The sequence below is a fragment of the Haliotis cracherodii genome, unplaced genomic scaffold (genome assembly GCF_022045235.1).
Source record: "Haliotis cracherodii isolate W230 unplaced genomic scaffold, xgHalCrac1.p SCAF_7, whole genome shotgun sequence".
NCBI lineage: Eukaryota > Metazoa > Mollusca > Gastropoda > Lepetellida > Haliotidae > Haliotis > Haliotis cracherodii.
The window spans coordinates 16981417-17001281 of NW_027266330.1; the positions used below are offsets into that span (position 1 = coordinate 16981417).

Below are 19865 nucleotides of genomic sequence, written 5' to 3' on the forward strand. Positions count from 1 at the left end.
ATATGTCCCGTGTGTTCACAACTTGGAACCAAATGTGTAAAAATACAGGGATCCTGGGTAGCTCCATCGATAAAAACCCCATCCTCTATAGTAGCTTACTGTGCAGGAATTTATATTAACCCCGCACCTAAAGAGTAATGGCCGTCTCAAAGCGACCCCTGGCGGGTTTATCACGGCGGCCATTTTGAAATTTGAATAAATGTTTAACACACATGTAAATGTCATTAATCTTCTATCGGTTGAGTTAACGTGTAATCCTCCACATTAGCTGTCTGACCGACAGGCATTGTTTAACTTCCTTGGGGGATAAGTTTTCTACCGTCATCTATACGTTGACTAACTGTCATTTGTCTCTCTCATAACAGTTTGTAATAAAATTTAAATACCTGTCCTAAAATAATATATTATCTGTCTCAACACGTAAAGAATTCCTAAACACGACCGTTAAAAACTTTAAACCCATAATAAAACCTCTAAGAGGTGGGAAAACATCCATTAAAGAGTTACCTCCCCCTGGTGTGGACTCATTTCGTTTAGCCTTACTAGTTATTTGTTTCGATCCACATATACCAATAATTGTACCATACGCGTGGATGCCTTGTCAGTCATGCCACTTTGAAAGTAATTTAAAAAAATTCAAATGTGGACCACTTATTTTTTATCTTAAGCCAACTTGAAAAAAACCCAGTTAAATATGTTGTTTTGGGGGGATTGTTTGTTCGTGGAGTTAAAGGGTTAAAATTAAATTCTCAAGCCACGGTACCTAATACAATATCAAATATGAACATATATAATATTATATAATGTAATGTGTGTGACATTCATCGCGGCATGGCATAACTCCATAACAGATTATTCAATCGAAATTGAGGACATGTCGACTGGGTCGCTTGAGGCTATGTCGAGATTAACGAATATTTACTGCAACAGAATAGGAGGACTTGTTGAATGTACAATATCAGCATGGTAACATGTCGAGATGGACAACTATTGACTCCAATATGAAAAGCAGAAATTGTCGACTTTGCAATAACAGCATAACAATATGCAGAGATGGGCAAATATCGACTCCAATAGGAATAGGACATGTCGACTTTGCAATATCAGCATGGTAACATGTCGAGGTGGACAAATATTGACTCCAATATGAAAAGAAGGACATGTCGACTTTGCAATAGCAGCATGGCAATATGTCAAAATGGACAAATATTGACTGCAGTAGGAATAGGACATGTCGACTTTGCAAAGCAGCATGACAATATGTCGAGATGGACAAATATGGGCTCCAATAGGAATAAGGGGACATATCGACTGTGCAATAATACCATGGGGATATGTCGGTTGTGTAATATCATAACTATCTACGTATGCTATTATTATCATTTTATCGTATGACCGATGTCCCCTGTTGTTGAGCAACTGGGTTTCAGGTCAATGCATGGTTTCGTAACAGCAAACACACTTGCCATTTTGAATTTGATAACACCTCTCTCTGTGATAAGTTAATAACAAAACTCGAATTTCACCATTTATTATTGCAGCCGCCAGCTTCCAAATATTCCTCCACAAGATTACCGATACTTGTCAAATATTGCTACAATTTATTCCAAGTGGGTTAGTGAAATATTAATATTTTCACCTGTTCGAGAGACTTCTTCGCGTTAACGCCAGTGTTGATTTTTTAAGCAGGTGGGGGAATGAGTGATTGTAGTATAGTTACATGAGCTCATTTTTTCTTGAAATTATAAACCTTTAAGTTTGTGGTAGCGAGCTCGGTGTGGCAGGTAGCATTCTCCATGGGAACAGGGTAGCTCACGATGCCAAAGTTTCCACCTATTAATAAATGGACCCCCTGGAGTTAGTGACGATCCCTAGAACAAAGACGATTGGTCCCTGCTGTGCCAGGTGACAACGAGGCAAGGTCAAGGGTCAGATCTCGCAGCAATCTCCATCACTTTGTAAGTGGCACCTTTGACGTTGATTACAACTTTTCTCAATTCCCCTATTGTGCCCTGTCTCAAAGGGCGCAGCGAAGCGTACGCAGTGTCTTATCCTTCCACCCTGGATACCCAGAGATCCGCTGGGTGGAAAACACACGGCAATTCACAAGCACACAGTTCAGTGAGCCCGTCTTCCTATTTCCAAATTATGCATTAAGACAGATAATTTCAGGTACTGGTGTAATTACAGCGTGGCTTACCCCAGTACTTGGTTGGACGGTGCATCGGTACAAGGAGACCTCGAGTGAACCTTTTGCTTGATAAATTAAAACCTTCCCGTCACGCTTCAACGTCGGTTGACGTTTTCAGATTATTAATTCATAAGAAATGGCGATGCAAGCAAGCGTTGGGTTTCCTTTGTGGGCTGTTCGGGTTGCGATCTGCCAATGTTCCCCATCAATGGGTTTGGTTGATAACTTAGCGCAGAGTATGACTTGTTTTATAAATCACTCTGAAAGTAGACACAAATATCGTTATCGTAATTGGTATTAATAATAAATACTCAAGAGAACGCTGCGCAGGATAATTATATCCATAGTTGGTACATTGCACTTAAACCACAATTTATACCAGTCTTGACTTTCATTGGATGGAGGAGCTGTGGAACGAATTCCTTCAGCACGGATTGCACGTGGTGTCAGAATGCGCAATACATGTACACTTCAAAACTGAATCAGTTACAGGCACGTGCATCACGAAGAAATTGTTCTGCGTAACAAATCCGTGCCTTATGCACGTGAATGTGGTATATTGCATGGTATGCACGTGAGCCTCGTGGTTATTTGTCACAGATGATAAAAAATACTCCGATTTAATGACGGTTTTCACGTGACGCTACAGTTAATTGGAAAGACTTCTAAATACGGCAACCGCGATGATCAATCAGCGTTCACCTAACGTCGTCTTCAACTTTAAGATTCGTCTTCATTATGAACATAATTATACATGCTTTACAAACCTACGCGTGTGACATATGCAACGAATTACTACCACGGACCTACTTCTTTACGCGTCTTACATCAACAGTGATTAAGGTGGGAAATTGGGGTTGTCTTTCGAACGGAAGTTTTTGCAAACATCTACACAATGAAAGACTTTTTGTAATTCATTTTCAACAAAAAACAACTTCTGGGTCGCGGTTCCTTTGAAGTGTGTCAGTTGCCGGAGAGAAGCAGTGGAATACACTGACATTAGATTCTCTTCCCATAGCCGGATATGCCTAAAACCCTCAAACTAATTTTCAGCCATGTTCTCTGTTTCGAAAACCAAAATTTGCCAATATTTTCTGTCATCTTCGCATATCTGATAAAAACGCTTCCGACGGAGTGTCGATTTGGGGTGAGTATCTTTCGGGGGATAGAAGGATGTGAAATGTAGTCACAGACGCCGGGGGAGTAATTAACAGAGGGCCGCAGCCCGGAAGCCTTTCTAGCCGAGCCCAGGGATAGAATTAAAGCGGGCACAAACACTAACCCGAGATTTGATGTAATTTCTCTAAGAGTTACATGAAATCCCTTCTTACGAAGGAAATGATTTTGAAGAATCTATTCACATACCATCAAGAAATATCCGGAAGAGAGGTGGAGCGGCAACGAAGGGTCACGTGACCTAGCGGCCGCCGCTTCGAAGCGGAAGTGGCCCTCTCCTAATGGAAGATGTGAAATTTCACGAAAATTTTTATTCCAAAGCATTAACTTCCCTTCCCGGTATTCTGTTAGATGTTTGCCCAGCTTTATAAGACATTCCTCTGGAACTCATCTTCACTTGAGCTATAATAAGCCTTTCTGTTTGCCCTTAAAGCTGACCTCTAGTTCAAAGTATTCATTTCGGTTGGACTTTGAAGGATTTCAACAAGGCCCGAGGATATTTAAGCAACACAGATTTGATATTGCCCTGCAAATACTTCCCAAAGCTCTACATGTAATTACGTTCCATTACCAGCCATTTTGGGATATTAAGTCATTTTCGGTTCAGAACTTTTTTGAATATTTTTAATAACTTCGTCTTCAGCGATTTTCTTCTTTGTTTCCTAACAGTGAGGAACCTGACTGATTAATCTGGTCTTATGTCATGTATATCCATAGACCACACAAACTAGACCACTACCTAACCTCACAGCACGAGCCGAACAGAACAAGAGTCCGACAACTTAAGAGTTCAAGTCATCTGGAAAGAGGACAATGCTCTGTGCTTGTGAGTTACCTCCCTTGACAGTTTAAGTGGACGTAATTGCGCGGTGTATTGATTAGCGATTTAAATCCCATAAATGTGTCATGACAGTAGCACACAGGCCTCCACAATGTAATGATGATCACTGTCCAACGGTTGTTGTGAGCCTGGGATGAGATCCGTATCTCAGGCGTAAAACGCAGGAGAATATTATGGATAATTTACATTGGAGTTTAATATTGAATAAGACACTCGCATATACTATTTCATTAATCACCGCAGGGATTCCAGCGATGGGATCCGGCTGGTTACGTTTCGTTGTGTGTTGAATAATTGGTACTGTATTACACTCTTTATTCCCGATAGTTTTAATAAAACTGTTGTCACAGTGAGACAATGGCTTTTTTGTAGATGCATATTGTCTGTTTGAAGATCATTAGAGTGACAATCACACCACGCATTTTTATACAGTGCTAGATGTAGTAGAAGTTCGTATTTGGGTATATTTTGAAGGGATGATAAGGATGGTCTTTTGTATTCTATACGGGCTCAGTACTATGTGGACTGCATGATCACACTTTTCATACAGAAGTTGTTGGTTCTTACCAAAATACTGCTACTTACTACTACAAAGAAGAAGAAGAAGAAGAAGTAGAAGAAGAAGAAGAAGAAGAAGAATATGAGCCTAACCAGGCCAGTTTTGCCAGGATCACCCAAACCCTCTTTACTGCATTTATTTATCTTAAGTATTTACCTTAAATAAAAGCAACAAAACACTTTCTACAATCTCACGAAAATCTCTGCTACAAACATTACACAAAAAATGACTCCAAACTTTCTCCTCCCAACACCGACTGTAAATTCAAATAATAAACACGAACATCTAATAAGGCTGGCCCGGGACTGACTTCCACCAGTTGATGTGTGGTGGTGCCATTATTCCCTCATCTTTATCAATGATTGAAATGCAAAAGAACCTTAAACCATATGACCATTGTATTGCCTGTAAACAGTTCTGTTTATGTATCATTGTATTACCTGTAAAACCCAATGACTTCAGCTTCAGTAACCTTTATCCATTTCTGTTTTTTTCATGTTTAAAACATTTAATAAAAGCGACACACCCCTTTTTATAATCAAAAGGCCATCATTTGTACGATTTCGACTATATCATCAGCATGTGTTTATGAATTACTATCAGTAGTGATCATACCAGTTGTTCGCTAAAATGTAAGCATATCCTGCTCCTCCGGTGTCACCCGTCACAAACACATGCAAACGCAGGTCAATTGTCCAGTCAAATCGTTACTTATCACAGCTTTGCTGGTGTTGTGGCAACTTACTGTCAGCGTGTGTTAGTCAATGTGTGTTAGTTATTTACTACCGTTTCGAAACTTTAGGACAACAACGAAAGAGCAACTCTTTCAGATTCATCGAAAACTAAATTGTCAGATGTGGCAAATGGTGATTTTCACACAATCACCCGCATCTTCACGTCAAAGAGACTAAATGTGTTTAGCAGTGTTCTTTCAACTTTTTAAACAATTCTTTCCTCCAATTCCTCAAAAAGATATGTACTTGGCTCACCTATTCTAAATATTAATACTGTTGCTATAAGAACTTGAAAATCTCAACTTGAAACGTCAAAAAATGTCCTGAAAAGAATTGGTCGTATATCTTAAATAGGCGAAGTAAACAAGTAAATTGCACTTTTTATTTGACATATTTGAATCAAAGTTGGCAGGTAATTTACCGAAAGGATGTTATCGCTTGGTTTGATATAAATTTCCCTGTACAATATCTTCGATAATAATTTCCTGTACAATCGTCAGAGCGCATCATAAGATGGTGGTGTTTGAGAACGAAAGAGCGAACACCTGTGGAACCTGAAGGCAGTAATTGGGGGGCTCTCGGGAGGGGGTAAATACCTGGTGACTCAGGTAAGATGGACGCAGTCGCGCGTAAACACCCAACGTACATCGACCTGGTGCGTGCGTGTAACTTGTTATTTTTGAAATATTCATTTTCCATTTAGTCTTTTAATCACAAGATTACTTAAACGAAGTTCCATGTACATTATGGTGCCTGGAGAATAGCCATGGGTTATTGGTAGTCCAGTTAAACAGAATCCAGTTGCCACGTCGCTAAACTCGGATATTAAGAAACAATTAATTTGGTAGAGGATTTTTAGATGGATTATTTCTAATAAACACTTGTATTTCTTGTCAATGTCATAATAATCAGTTTCTTGATCTAGGTTTCTTCTCTCCACATATATCATAATGTGAGTTTAAATAAGTCATATGTTATTGCCTGTCTCGACACGTATCCTAATTCCGGTATAAATCAGTTTAAGATATATAATTACCTATCTCGACCATATACCAAGCGAATATACTTGTAAATCGACGCGTGATATATTATTGCCTATGTTGACATGTATCTTAATGCAGGTATAATTCAAAATGTCAACGTCTGAGAATAATCAGACTCTACTCTCTGCCTATTCCATCGTCTGTAAAAGGCAAAATAGTGATGACAACTGTTTGAGAACACTGTTCGACATATTCCTTAAAGTAAATATAAATCTGTTTGTGCAATACAATTATCTATCTCGACAAACATCTTAATGTACATGTAATCAGATTGTGGCATTTAATCATATCAAGACTCATTTTAATATTGGAGTCAGTTTGCGATCAATTATTATGTATATCGACATCTATCTTAATGTGAACATACATCGCTATCTCGACACATCAAAATATGATTAATGGTGTGACGTTTACTTTGGCTTATTTCCTTGCGAAAATATTGTCTTGGAGTTTGCTAACATTAAGTTAGATTTCAAATCGTGATTTTATCCTGAATGAGCTATATATAACGATTATTCCATTACGTCTGTTTCATATAGAAGATCGTGTGGACCGTGTGACCAATGTATTTATGCTGTGACAAACGATCACTTTTTCGATATTAATTCTCGATTGTTGGTTGTCAAATACTCTTAACATCACCCCGGTAGAGAATTCCAACCTGTTTGGAATTCATCAGATCTCAGAGGGTCTTCTCGGATCACTAGTCATCAAACCCTTCAACGTGAATGAATAGACGAACCGGGAGGACAAGAATCACACCTGCAGTGCCTCCGTACCCCCTCCCCCTTACCCCGACCCCCTGGAGTTTCCTGACACCCTCTTATACCTTGATACTACCCTTTAAGACAGTTCACCTTTCACGATGGCCTTGTTTTAAGTCCCTCTCTCATTACCCGTGTTCAAAAAGTGCCTTTGGCAAGGATAACTTCTTTTCCCTTTCTTCTTTATACAAACTGCGCGGTTTTTCACGTCTCGCTTGTTTCGGCGCTAGATTAGTAGTAATCCTCTTGCACAACCCTCAGACAAAAATAACGAGTGGGATTTCAAGTCATTATTCCATTACAGAGTTTGTTTAATCTCTGGAAATGTATTTCTAATACTTTGTAATTTTACATCACATTTGTGGTCATACCACACGTCCTGAGGGCATCCAGCGTATCTCAACTGATAGTTAATGTGATCCGCCGGTGCAATTAATTGAGTGGCTTGATTTACGAAAGAACAACAACAGACTTAAAATATAAAACTTGTATATGACAATAGTTAAAACGAACGATGATTTGTATAATGCCTATTGATGGGGGAAAGGAATTGCCCCTAACAATAAGCACAGGTAAATTGTTAAAGTTTACATTTGGATCTATGCAGGTAAATGTAAATATAGTAAATTAAGATTTCAGGTACCATGGGCCATTAACTTTTCATTTATGTAATACCACCGAGCATTTATATAGAAAGATTAAAGAGGCATTGTCAATTCACTTTTATTTTGATTCATCCAGATCTAATTACGTCATTTTGATAACACAGTAAATGCACTTCATGCCTATGCCCTACATTAAGGTGACGTATTATCAGCATTAAGTTGGATGTTTTTTACAAATTATTCACCATGCCTGAGCGTATAAAAAGGCGACAAATCTTGGCGAAACTGAATGCCCCGTTTGACAAGGAATTAATAATGACGGGATAAACGTTTAATTACAAAGTGGCTAATTACACGCTGTCACCAAGGCTGTAACTATCGTCAGAAACAATCTCTTGCTCTTGAGGACTTAAACGCTCGAATTTCCTCCGTTCATATTTCATCGATTGTCCGGTGAAAGATACAAATTATATTGTCGGACGCACCTCGCTAATTTCACATAATCACGTGTAATTTAGCAACTAGCATTCGTCTCACAATAGTCATACATCAACTTAAATATTGCGTTCACTTTTGCTTTATTTCAAATTACGATCACGCAATCGAGACATCTTCGCATATACATAAGAAGTATTTGAGGGCACGGTGTAGATGCTGGTGTAGTTTGCCCGATGCGGAATATTAAGGGCATCGGTGAAATAAAAGTGCACTTATCGATCAGTTTTTCAGAGTTTGCCACATTTTCAGTTGGCTAGTTTTACCAGTTAGTTGTGATTACTAGCGGAGTGTCACAGCTGTGCAACCATTACTCTTCGTTCCACTTCGAAGGCGGTTCTACTTTTATGTTTACCCGGTGGAACAGACATGCTTGAATGCCGTAATTAAATTAGATACGAAACGAAATGAACATTTTTGTAGTGGCAACTAAAGGCACCATGCTGACATGTATTTGAAACATGTGTTACTTTATTGATGTTTTCCAATTTCAATTTAATGGTATCACTAATCCGGAAGATTCAACCCGAAGCTCGAAATAAAGTTGTCACATGATTTCATTTTTTTATCGTAAGCTGTATGTTAAGAATTTTGAAGTTTTAAATTGTAATGTCTTTCACGCGATTTCAGTCTGAGCAAGGTACTATACTCGAAACTCCTTCAAACCTGAAAACACCCATCTTGACAAGCATCGTCTTGCAAATATCGTAAATTGTTCAAGCTCAAAGGTAGATTTTATTTCCTCTTTAACACCCTATTTCCGAGAAGGACATAGAAGAGAAAGATCTAAACACAGGATCCATCGCGTACTGCATAGAAAATAACACTGGCAAGCTCTTAAGGGATCTAAGTTGTTTAGAAGCGTGGAGGGGCCGCATTGTTTATGAGCACGATATTGCCGCGATGTTCTTGTAACGATTTTGGCCATTGACGTGATGTCCCCTTGTATCAATGGCTCTTTGACACTGGGCAGCTTGATAACTGAGCTCCATTGTTGCTTTTATTTTGCCTTTGCTGACAGTGTTGAAAAGATTGCCATGAAATATTAAGCAGACAAGTGCCTGAGTCCCGTTTGCGCCATTCCTGAGCCAAGTCTACCCTGAACCCGTGGAGACACACTTGGAGAGAATGTGACGAGGCGGTGTATTGAAACTTGCTAATGCGTCGCTTGGTCGATTCTTTTCGTGAATTGGAATTGGCATCGCTTCATATTAAACATGCGGCTGGATTATGGAGACGAGGTCAGACTTCAATAAGAAAGGTAACGAGAAAGGGCAAGGTGTCGTCACGTGTTGAAACGGTACTCATCACACCCACCGCATGGGCTGCACGTGCATGTGCGCACACGCTGAAAGTATTCCGATAATTAGGCTCTTTAATTACGACTTAAGCGTTTTTAGCTACCACCAATTGATTAAAACGTAGACGGGGAGAGAAATTGTGTTTTAAACCTTGGCAGCATGCTGCGATGTTGACAGGTTCAAGGTCGCCGACTTTATTTTATATTTTTCAATAACTGTGGTTTTGGTAAGTTGACGGAGGGGGCGGGTGGCCGGATAGACTGAAAGTATTTTGCAAATAAACTTTTTTTGTCGATCTCTTTTTTTATTCCTCAAAGTTGGTGCTGTAAACAATCGAGTTACTCAGAGGCGCAATGTCAGTCCCCACATTGGAACATTCATATTTGTATCCAACATTATTTATGAACTTCAATTTGTTCTATTTAAATACACATACAAGTGGGAGGTAATTAATGGACACTACCCAACTTTTGAATGAGGTTATCATATCATTCTAGATATGATAAACTGACGGAAAATATTATTAACAAGTGAACGGAATCTAAGTCACGAGTTGAGCAATACATCACGACCCGCAGCAACCACAGCTGCCGTGCATGTTTTCTCATGCTATGTGAGATTGCACATGATGCTTAGTTTAAATGCAATTAACCCGGAATTTTGTAAAAATAAACAGTTTAAAAAATAAATGGACATGCTAGATGTTCAGGACAAAAGTGTGGCCAAAAACATTTCGGCTGTCGGAGAAAGAAAATGAACAGTGTCACCCCTTCAATGCTACCCACACCCCACACCCCACCACTCATACCCCACACCCCACAACTTATACCCCACACCACACACCTCACCACTCATACCCCACACCACACACCACACAACTCATACCTCACACCCCACACCACACAACTCATACCCCACACCACACACCACACACCACACACCACACAACTCATACCCCACACCACACACCTCACCACTAATACCCCACACCACACACCACACAACTCATACCTCACACCCCACACCACACAACTCATACCCCACACCACACACCACACACCACACACCACACAACTCATACCCCACACCACACACCAAACAACTCATACCCCACACCACACACCCCACAACTCATACCCCACACCACACACAACTCATACCACACACAACACACCCCACAACTCATACCCCACAATCACACCACACGACTAGTACCCCACACCACACACCCAACACCCCACAGCTCATACCCCACACCCCACAACTCATACCCCACACCCCACAACTCATACCCCACACCCCACGCACATGTATTGTAAATGCTACACGCGTGTCCATAAAATCTTATTTGAAAATGTTTCTTTTGTAACGTAAGGCATTGAGGCATATTAGAACAAAAACGAACCCGAAACCGCATATTTCAAAAAATGTATTTAGTATTCTAACACCAAACGAAACAAGAGTCGGTTCAAATTTTGAAGTTTTTTGTGATACTGATATTACTAAACGACGAGTTTCGGGTAATGGAACATATTATGTTTGTTATTCCTCGCTGTTCCGGCAGTGCAAGGATAATACCCCCGAGGAGTCAAATAATTTGGTGCAGGATCTCCATCATCGTCTCGTCCAACATCTGAAGGAAACTATCACCTATGCCAGACACGGAGGACGGTATAATGATTAGGGATTAGGGGTGTTTCTTCTCGCATCTTATGAAGTCGGTTAGATAGGCAACGCGAGTGTCCTGTTGCGCCTACGTTGCCTCACCTGCTCAAGGATTCCTTGGCGGCCATTTGTAATTAGCGAGCAGACGACAATGGCGTGTCGGCAGACGACAATGCCAGGTTGCCTAATAGAGCCCTTGGGACGAAGGATTAGATTCTAGCTTTATCTACGAATATCAAGACGATGAAATCCTCGGGCTTGTTTTCACAATAACATAGGTCGTCATTGGATAATGAATATCAAATGAACACAATTTATGCCGGCAGAGAAGCACCCTGTTAGCTCCGAATGAGAATGCGAGAGCAATCAAAACACATGAAAATGCCAATGGTTACCATATCCCAATGTTGTCTGCTGTGACCTGGGCCCCGTTCACAAAGCCATTGTTGCGCTACGACAGTCGTAAGTCTAGAATGGGAGTTGCGATCACCTCCGCGCTACGATCGCTTTGTGGAACGGGGTCCGTCATGGACTTGGTCTGGAATCGAACCCAATGCTATCTGCTATGAACTGGGCCCCGTTCTTAAAGCGTTCGTTGCGCTACGACAGTCGTACGTCTAATATGGGAGTTGCGATCACCTCCGCGCCACGATCGCTTTCTGGAACGAGGTCCAGCATCGTCTTGGTCTGGAGTCGATCTCCTGCCCAGGGCCCGTTCCACAACGCCATCTTAGCATTAATACAAGCGTAACTCCCATTCTAAAACAATCACATAAGACTCCATCGTTAGTGCAGGACAGGCTTACCCTTTTTAGCGATTTTCAGCGATCGTGTCATATAATTTTCACCACAACTTGCCTATTACGCCCAATGGAATCTGTTTCAGCAGATAATCTAGACTGGTTATTCTCTGGGGTTGAAGTAATCTGTTTACCACAGTGGAACGGAAAACTTGGTTCCTTACCATAAAGTAATCTTAGTGCTACGAATGTCGTAACCTCGATAAAACCATTTACGATAGTCGTAGCGCTAAGATAGTTTTGATAGACACGAATACACACTGGGAAATTCCCATTTCCTCCATGTAGACTTTCAGTGCCCTTTATGAACGTTCGGAGAAGTCAAAACGTACAACTAAGCGATTCATGCTTAATGGATGTTAACTTTCATCAACAAAAGGTACATTTAAGACACAATAAAAACGAATATCATAACGACATAAACATTGCATCTTTGTGTCAAACGTTCCAAGTCAGATAAATATCGTAATTCCTTTAGTTTGAGATTCTCACTAATGTCACATCAACTGAAACAATGTCTTATTTTAGTTACTTGTTAACTATATACAATTTTTTAACATTAAATCTTACCTTTAACAATAGATAACATGTAAAAGTTCATATCGTGACTTTCGAAGTCTCAAACACTGCTCCCGAACGCTCGATTTGATTCTATTGTAGATATTTCGAGTGAAAAAGAGAACTATACTTTTGAATTTAGCGCCTTGCTGACAATAAAAAAATATCGATTTGATCACTATTACGCAGGTGCTATTTGTTGACGAGTAGTTTTACGATGGCCTTTTGTTTTCAATGCGAACCATACGACAATTGTATTCATTTGCCGTCACTCATACCATCACACTGTTGCAATTACAATTCACTGTTCAGTGATAACGGTACACAATAGGATAAAGAATATTCACGGGGTTGCTATTGTAACCCATCGCTGTTGCTTATAGTCATCCATAAGGGAATTAATTTCACGGTTTCTCTGTAGTATTTCGCAATTAGAATTATTCACTGTTCCTCAACAGTTTCATAATGCATGATTCATAATGAATCCCACTAACTCGCAGATTAATTGTACTCGTTTATCGTGACAATAGCTTTGTTAGCTAATTTAGACTTCAACAATTGTCCTTGTACACAATCACCCTGCCACACGCACTTATCATCACCAGAAATTCTATATTGACACGACTGTCTTTGTCTTCTACAATAGTTGATGTTTCGTATGTTAATTACTAAATAGTTCCACAAAAACGAACGCTGAGTTTAATCCATTAATATTATATGGTTCATATTTGGCGTTGGCTTAATTGTGCGTCAACAAAAGGAAAGCTATTTTCCGGTCAGTTTTTGACATTTGGTTGATGTGATCCGTCCTTAACAAGACGCTCCGTTGGCATTGTTTCAGTTGATTGTTACCTGCCCTGCCCGGGATGTGATTATAGATTATATTTAATAGAAACAGGCAGGTAGGGAGAGAGGCTTAGGAATGCATTTAGCTCCCATTATCCCTCGGTTAAATATTTAAAAGCCTTCACGTAGAGGTATTGTTCGAAGGCAGTGATGCACGGCTTTGCTAAGTCTCTCCTGGAATATGCGACCGGGAAAATATCATTTGCCCAGACCGATACTCATATTTCGATGGATGCGGGATCGCCCTTATTTACCTGTGAAAATAAGGATTGTTAGGTTGTAAAATCGGTGTATCGCTTTGTTTTCATCAACCTCAGCGGGGCTGGCGATATGTGAAGTCGAATTTACGTTCTCCGTCAATTACATAGGAGCTGAAATAGCAGACTAATTCTCAGTATCATCATTAATAAGTGTAAAGTCAATAAATAGTTTCAATTTACACAAATGAATATTACATGTCATATGATAAGTGAAGGATACGAAAAGCTTTATTGTTTGTTTTGTAATTTAATGTTAAACAGGGTTTTGTGTTCAGGTGTTTTAAACAGAAACTGAGCTTGGTTTTTAACAGCTTTTAGCAATAATGTAGCCATATCGAGACGGGGGACACAGACTATATGCTTCACGTTGTGCGTTTCTGTAGGAATGAAACACTTTACCCTCGAGGCAACCATATTACTAGACTGTCAAGCAGGGTAGGGAGGGTGGGCGGTTAAAACGTTCGATTCCCTCACCCTTTCACTCACTCACTCTCCACTGTGTTGACGGGGGGGGGGGGGGGGGGGGGGGGGGTGACCGTAAGGGTGGTAAAGCATACCTGCATATTCTGCTTGAATATTGGAAAAAGCCGAATGAAACGATTCTCACTGACTTTTTTTCTATGTTTCTATAAAATCAAAGACCTTAATAGTTCACGACGAAGGTTATCTGTCGTCAACGACACCTGAGTGTATGTGTTTGTGAGTGAGTGAGTGGAGGGATGGGTGGATGAATGGGTGAATGTTGTTTTACGTCGCTCTCAATAATATTCTAACTGTATCAAGGTGGCATGATCAATAATAATTCGGTCAAGGTCCGGTAACACCATCGACAAATATTTGATACTTTGCATGTCGTAGAATCGCTATTTAGAAGTGGAGCTTAATTGAACGTTAGTTTCACTAGACTCTATCAGTGCACATTTGTTTAATTAAATACTCAACGCACAGATAATTCTACTAAGTCTTTAATATTGCATGGACGTCGTGCTTCATATGGTCATAAATAGCAGTTGTTTCCATCCGCCATTGTGCCAAGCTGTTTCTACCATATAAAAACAGCATAATATAGAATTTCAATCATTTCACTGGTTGCACGATTATTGCTAGAGAAATCGAAATTAATTCATTAACAGGAGTTAGTTGTTGTGAGTGTATTCAGATGATTCCCGGGTTGAATAACGAGTTTCATACAATATCATAATTATACTTCTGTACAAAAGAGTATTACATATGCTGCAATGGTGACATTCTCGGTTGCGTTTCTTTCATCGTAGTGTGATGATAACCATTGTGATTGTATTCCACGGATTTAGGATGAAATAATTCCTTTTTTCATAATACTAAGTTAAATTGCCGACCAGCGTTCGTTAGAAATATTCCCTCTCGTAGATATAGGGAGAATTTAATATTAACGGATTAGTTGTGTATTTAATATCTGCCTCAATGCGACTATTGTAGGGGCCTAATGATTATCGTCGATAATATCAACACTCTCTTCTATACATCTCCCAAGTCACAATGGACGCCACAATAACGAAGCAGCGCGACTAAAATGCGCTGGGATTATTGGTTTCATGCGGACGCATTAGGACTGGGGCCGTTCTTTACAATTCCTAGTCACTCTCAATTTAGCATTTTCATTGAGAGTCGTCAGGTAAATGTGATGCCGTATTGTCGTCTGCCCGTCTTTCAAATGTCGTCTGCTTGGCTTACCTTGGTGACCTTACCTGTAATTTGGACGTTCGTCAATTTTCATTACACTCTGTGACCCCTCAGAAGCGGAATGAGGTCAGAAAGGGGGTAAGGGGATGCTTAATGGGGTCATGGAGTGGGGTGGGAAATTAGGAAAAGGTTTTAAATCTGGAGTCAACACCAACTCATTATTGCTCTATTGCAACAAGATAGTTGATGGCCTAAACAAAGTTCTAATCCAGACTTAGATTAATATTTAGTTACTGACAATTATGAAAAGCACAAAATGCCTGAGATCACTATTTTATCAAACACTCCTGGCAGTTAGTACACATACTCTTGGTTGGAGTGCCAGGGCACAACCACAAAGTTGCCCGTATAATTGTTATAAGTCAATTTAAGGTGAAAGTGAAATTGTCAAAATTACTTGCCCAGTTATCCGCCCAGTTGTGGCATTATCTCCCTTGGATTAAATTACCCGTACGAGTTATATCCCCTTCATCATCTCCATTACTTTGATTTTTTTTATTCAAGGCATCACCAAATATTAACTCATGCAAATTAAAAATATGCACGTGAAGCTTCAGCAACCTCGAGCAATTTAATGATTTGAATTTATTTTTATAAATTTTATATATTTTTATTCCTCCCTCTATTCAAAACTAAACGATTTTCAATAGTGTTGTTCAACTTCCGTCTGTGAAGTCCGCCAGATTCAACTTCATTGAATTTTGTCTCTAATTCGAGTTTATTTATGACTGGATATCCTATGGATGCTCTACATCCAATATGCTGCAACGATGCTCCTACTCCACGTAGGCATTAGTTTGGCGGGAAAACCTGGCTAATCCCCTGCCACATGTGTAATGACAAGCAATTAGAGCAGACGACATTTTCCCCGCCAATTACGACAATGTCGGGTTACAGCTATCCCATTTATGGCACTACTTCCTTCAACCGGAGCGCCATCTTGCGTTGGGATCAGGTTGATAGCGGTCCGAAAACCGGGTTTGCATCAAATTACTGTCACCTACAGATGAAATCCGGAACACGGTGTCATCTGATGCGGATGTGGAAAATGATTGTCTGGAGCTGTCTGTGAGCCACCTACGGACAGAGGTACATGTGGACTATGTACATAATGACAAACGATTGCGCTCAATCTTTGTAATACTGAAGTCTTTGATTGGTATTCAGAAGATGGTTTGACATGAAAACATGAAGCTTTTAAAGGACATCAACATCTTTGTTTCTGCAGATGCTTTGGGGTTACTTGCATCCTCATCCGGTGGTCTCACCTACCTTTACCTCTTGCCCTTCAATCAGCTGAAGGAGCAAGAAGTCCCGCTGAAACCTCAGAGGAAACATTAAAGAATTTTTTATGCATAAAATTGTTCATATTTTCGTGTCTTGTACTGCGACCGTTGATATTCGACCAATTTGTAACACATTTCAGACATTCTTAAAACAATGTCATTAAAACATTTGGCCCATGTTTTAACATTAAAGATCAATTGGCTAGATAATAACAATAGCACAGTAACAATAGTAATTGCTTTGATTATTAGATTCTTTCTATAAATATGCATCTGGCACTGTTACACTTCATAGCTCCGACAGTAATTTGTTTTTTCTTTGTTTGTTTGTTTGTTGTTTAACGCCGCACTCAGCAATATTCCAGCAATATGAAGGCGGTCTGTAAATATTTGAGTCTGGACCAGACAACCCAGTGATTGGCATCATAAGCATCGATCCACGTAATTGGGATACGATGACATGCATAAACCAAGTCACCGAGCCTGACCACCTGATCCCGGTAGTCGCCTCTTACGACAAGCATAGTCGCCTTTTACGGCAAGCATAGGTTGCTGAAGACAGTAATTTGTAATAATTTGTATGCGGTTTAAAGTAGGCGTAAACTATGACCAACATAATACACAGTGTTGTCCTGAAATGTTTCAGGTCACGCAAATATTTGTGTTATTATGCAACTTTCAACTCGCGTTTCAAAGTAACCATTTGGGGTGTGGCTAAGTTGTTAAAGCGTCCGCTCGTCACAACGAAGGCCGGGTTCTATTCCCGCATGGTACAATGTGAAGCCCTTCATACCTATTCCGCGTGGTATTGCTGTGATATTGGTAATGCGACATAAAACAATATTCACTAAGCCGTTCACATGGCTTACATGTTTTAATACATTTAACTGTTCGGCAAAATATAGTATACACTTGAAAATTGGATTTGACCAAAAAGTTACATAAGTCGCCGAAACACTGCAATATTAAGTGCCCCAAACACAACTATGATACCCGTATCGAATACATCAACATCGAATAACCAATTCTTGTTTGTTTCAATTTTAGCCACCGTCAAACACGGGTGTATACTTTCTTTTGCTCGGCAGTGTATTGTCTCTGGAACCCCCATAGTCTTTATGTGGCGAGATCCCAGTGACTTTCAACAGCATGGCTACTAAAAGTTATTATGAAATATTGGTGACTCATCTTTTATTCATAAGAGTACATGGTTTACAAAAACAAAGAATGCCACAAGTATTTTAGGGAAAAAAGGTGCATTTTGCATCTACGCATATGTACACTTAAGTCATAAACGTCGTGGATACATGACATGTATTGACAACACATTCATAAACAAACTAGCCCATTGTGATTCATGGAATACCGAAACACTCTTATAGTTAACGCGACACTTTTACTGCTCGTTCCCAGAGACGTTTGAAGCAAACGACCGGTCCATGTACCTAAGCATTTTTTGATAGTTAGATCTCTGATTTACGACGCTGTTCCGAAGCCGGCCCTATCAATAGATCATATCGTGACCTTGAGACCGGGACTCTACAGGTAGCTTCTGTTTTACCTGTCCACTCATTCTTTCAAGTTGCCGAAACTGGGCTTTAGACAATGGTAATTAACATGCCTTAGTAGCAACGTAGGAATGCTTAAGCCTTCACCTGAGACCGACAATAATCAGTCCGCTGCAGCCCTAGCCTTCGTTATACCTCCTAGCTGAAACATGAGCCCGGAGTCTACCCGTTCTCACGCGAGTTTACAATACACCCGACTCCTCGCTTCACTGATAAAGGTGATAAGGCCACGGTTTAATTATGGGGAGTTTTCGTAGTTTATCCATGCGCGAAGGAAAAAAGTCCCTTCAACGCTGTTATCGGTTCTTAAAAACAGTGGAAATGTGTGTCGTCAGGTACAGCAAGGACTGTCTATCTTCGTTAACATCGCCAAATTGAGTTAATATCTTCATACTCGATAGATCTCAAACAGGAACGGGGTATTCTTATGCAATATATTTATATTTATGGAAAGATATTATAATGTTTTGTCAATTTGATGGAACGTTAATCCTCCTCGTTCGTAAATTATCTCGTGTTGGCTTTCGGGAAGGCACACTCATTGCTGTAGAGATACGGGCCCCTTAAAGGACTAACGCATACCTACAACAATAGACGGTAACACTATAAGAGACAGTGAATCGTTAAACACCCACGACTATACAACGCTGTTTAGTGAATACTGAAGGGTAACTATGAGCAAGTGAAAAGGCTTGTCATTGAATCTTGGCGATATGTCATCACACCTCTACAGATTGCTAATAATCGTCAATGTAAACACTCTGTATTCAAAACAGTTTGGATCATAATTTGGACAAAGCTAAGCTGAATTCTCGCCTTTACGAGCTACAGTTAAACGTGTCATTGTCACCGAGTCTCAATACCCTATTCTTGTGTATTTCACACAGTCAAAGGGCTTCAACGCGGTAGGCTCATTTGGAAGTAGTCTATGACTTTTTATTGTGTTTGATGCCCGTTTGTGAAAAGACATATATATGCAATGTAGCAGATTTTCTATTGAAGCCGTTTAAGGTTGTTTTTATAACAGTACTTAGGTGATAAAGAAAGTCTAGGCTCTGTGTGTACGAGGACATCGAACTGAAGCAAGGCCGTTTATTATTTTATATTGACCATCGGTGTGTTTGTTTTGGATTTGAAACTGTAGCAATTAGTATGAGCGGATTCAAGGACTGTGTCTATTGACAATACTACTGCGGTGAGGGTGTGATGTTGGGTCGGTTCTTATGAATAATATCACGGCGTTTGTTTGTATATACAATTCTTCAGTTGGGCGGCCATTCTCATGTAAATGTAATGTCGAGAATTGAATTTTCAATTGCGTGATGACAACGTCTGGGGTTTGGACTATGAATGCGGCCCCACTGTCTATTCATGGTGATGTTTTCGTTTCTTTGCCTTTATTTGTCTGGATACGATGTTGTGTAACTTGTGAAAGATTGGGCACGCAACGG

General features: G+C 40.0%; 1 pseudogene; it reads left to right on the forward strand.

Moving 5' to 3' along the window:
• The first annotated feature begins 1817 nt into the window (after window positions 1–1817).
• LOC139448708 (uncharacterized) overlaps window positions 1818–19865 on the forward strand; it is a 40575-nt pseudogene continuing 22527 nt past the window's right edge.